Source organism: Boleophthalmus pectinirostris, unplaced genomic scaffold (assembly GCF_026225935.1).
Source record: "Boleophthalmus pectinirostris isolate CB_2022bp ecotype Guang Dong unplaced genomic scaffold, ASM2622593v1 HiC_scaffold_1, whole genome shotgun sequence".
Lineage (NCBI taxonomy): Eukaryota > Metazoa > Chordata > Actinopteri > Gobiiformes > Gobiidae > Boleophthalmus > Boleophthalmus pectinirostris.
This window is the reverse complement of record NW_026570970.1, coordinates 23108666-23111697: the sequence shown is the minus strand read 5'-3', so window position 1 is coordinate 23111697 and position 3032 is coordinate 23108666.

The following is a 3032-nucleotide window of genomic DNA, read 5'->3' as shown; positions in this document are numbered from 1 at the left end:
GGACTCCACCAGGAGAGATCTGCTCAGGCAAGGCCCTGCCCACTCTGCACCATTTTGTATGACTGACAGGGCAGGAGCACAACTCAACACCTGACACCAGGAAGTTTCAGAGGGACGTTGTCATAGCCACATGAATACCAGCCGAAGAAGAGGACTGGTCTTGTGGCTCTTTGAATCCTATATATTTTCTGAAACTTGACATGCTCGACTTGCTGCTCACAGTTTGTAATCTCCGACTGTCTCCATGTTGAATCGCTCATGTGTTCATCGGGCCGTGGTAGCATCACTGCACTCACACAGGTGTTGTAAATGCAGCAGCAGGAAAACAAACCGTAAGCACACTGAACAGCGCTTTTGTTCTGTCATGTAAGGCTACTGCTGCGAGCACTTTCAGAGTGCACTCCACAACTTCACACTAAGAGCTTGTTTACAAGATGCACTTCACTCACATGTTTGTTACTTTTTTATCACTATGGCAGGAATTCACCTTAACACTACTGTCTTTTATAAACAGCATTCTTTAGCTTCACCTAACATGCTTCCTTCTTAGTATTGTGATGCACAGATGGAAAAGAGATGGTTATTATTACCGATGCAGATTTGAATTTACAAAGATTCTTGGAAACACAGGCAACAAATATTGGAATATTTAATCAAAACAACTTTGGGAAAATTCTCTGCCTCAGAGGTCCATACCCTTCAAAATACCCTCTGCAAACCAACTGCTTGAACTTGTGTTATCAAAGTAATTAGCAAAGCAAGAGCAGCCTGCCTCAATTTCCCTTAATCAAAGAGTATTTGGAGATAAATCATCCAGCTGCTTGCTTGGCGATACAGTAGCCGCCATGCTGGGCAAACAACAAAAACGAAAAAGAAACTGGCAGTACACATATGTCTAAATGTGGTTATTGTCCATGAGAGGAGAGTGGGTTATTTATCTCATAGGCACAGTATGCTGAGCTGCACCCACTCGTGAAAAGCCCACTGCAAGAGATTACACATTTGGGATTCACTTGGCCCTCTTCATATAGTAGCATTGAATCAGGTCAACTAATTGCATTCACTAGACTCCAATAAGTGCCCACTTGTTCCCTCAAAGGACAGTACTGTGCAAAGGATCTAATGGGAGAACTGCTGTTGCTTTAATAGATTATTTTTGTATTTGATAAACATTTCAAATAAGATTAGTAATCCAGTCCATTTACATCCAGTGTTTTGAAGATACAGTCTCAATAAAACACTGAAAAGAACCAATATTTATAAAAAATTAAATAAAAAATAAATAAATAAATTGATATACATTTCAAAATAAATGAGAGAACAGGAACAACTGAACTAGAAGAGTTTTGAGTTCAAATCTGACTATAAATTCATCCTTACGAGACATGACCAGTGCCTTGGTAGACAACTTTGCTTTCCAAGTAGAGGTTGCTTAATAGATACATTATTATATTCTGATTTATTGTAGCATCCCTATTGTTGTCCCCTGTCCATTCCTCCTGTTGGTCAAATAAAGCTCTGAATGAGTGACACAATAATTTTACTATTTAAAAGAAATAGTTAACATTCATAACACAGATTTGGAATTAAGACAATATAAAAATGCTAAAAAAAATTGATTGTATACAAGAAAATTATATACATTTGCCATATCACCCAACCACATTTCTGAGTGCTACTTTTTTTGTTCCTAATACTTTTATCTTACTTTTGCACTGTAGTATACATAGAGAACCTGAACAAAGCCCAGTGTTTTCATAGATGATAAATACAACTCATTAATTCTAAGGTGAATTCCAATAAGCTCTTGCTATACATCACCAGATTTCTCCCCATTTCCAGAAAGCCTTGCCCGTTAACCTTCTGGACCCTACTCCTGGGCTGTGATGGATGGTCTGCTTAATACTAGCTCGCAGCACTCTGTAATGAGCCAGAAATGAACATGGGATAAGGAACTCAAAAAAGTAGCGCCGTTAAAACTAATTCTTTCGGGAAAGGCTGTGTAATAAACTCCACTACAATGTCTCAGGCAGCAGACAGCACACAGAGAGAAAGGAAAAACTGCAAAAATGAATGAGTGTGGGCGGAGACTTGTCAAACAGGCTTTCATTTTATCATTAGGCCGCAGTGATTTAGTGTCTTTCAGTATAGACACAGAACTCATCTATCTTGCGTCTCATAATAGTAAAACTGACAGCTATGGTTTATCAATCACGCTCTCATTGCTCGAGATGATTCACATTAAAGATAGAAGTTTAATTCTTCAAATGAACTGAAAATGGCCAATAATTATTGCCCCACAGATGTATTACAAAACAAGGTTAATATATCTCCCACTGCATCAAAGCTGTGTTTACACAAAAGGTACAATGGGGTCCTGTCTATAATAACAGTTTAATTTTCTGCAACAGACAAAATTTTGTAAAACTTGATTAAAGAGGACATCTGATTATGAATGCAAAAATGTAGTACAAAATAACAAAACTAAATTCCTAGAGGGTGAAGTAACATAAGTGGCTACAACATTTTACAAACTATAACCTTCTTTTTTAACTGGAAGGAATAGCAGGACATGAAGTAGTGTTTTGGGAACACCTTTTTAAACCTGGATAAAACGTAGAGATAAGACATATTTCAACAGTTTGAAAATGAGAAGTCAAAGCAGCAACTGCTCAGAATGTTTGGTCAGGAAGCATGTGAATGTCCACTCAAATGAATCCATCTGTGCTGCACACATCACAGGCTTGTACATGGGCGTTTTGTAAAGGTATGCCATCTGCTCTTTTCACGAGACACTAACTTACTGTAGCTCAAAATTATGTTAGTTTTTCCCTTTGTTCTTATTGTATTTTACAGCAACAAACTGTTACATGAAGTGTGCCTGAAAACCAACATGGTATGGGAGAGAAAAACACTGTTATTATACAATCAAAGCTATTGTATTGTTTTGAGCACCAAGGGTCTGATTATGTGAAATCAAATCTACAAATAGAAATATGTACGTGATTGTATGAAGTTACATTGTCATAAAA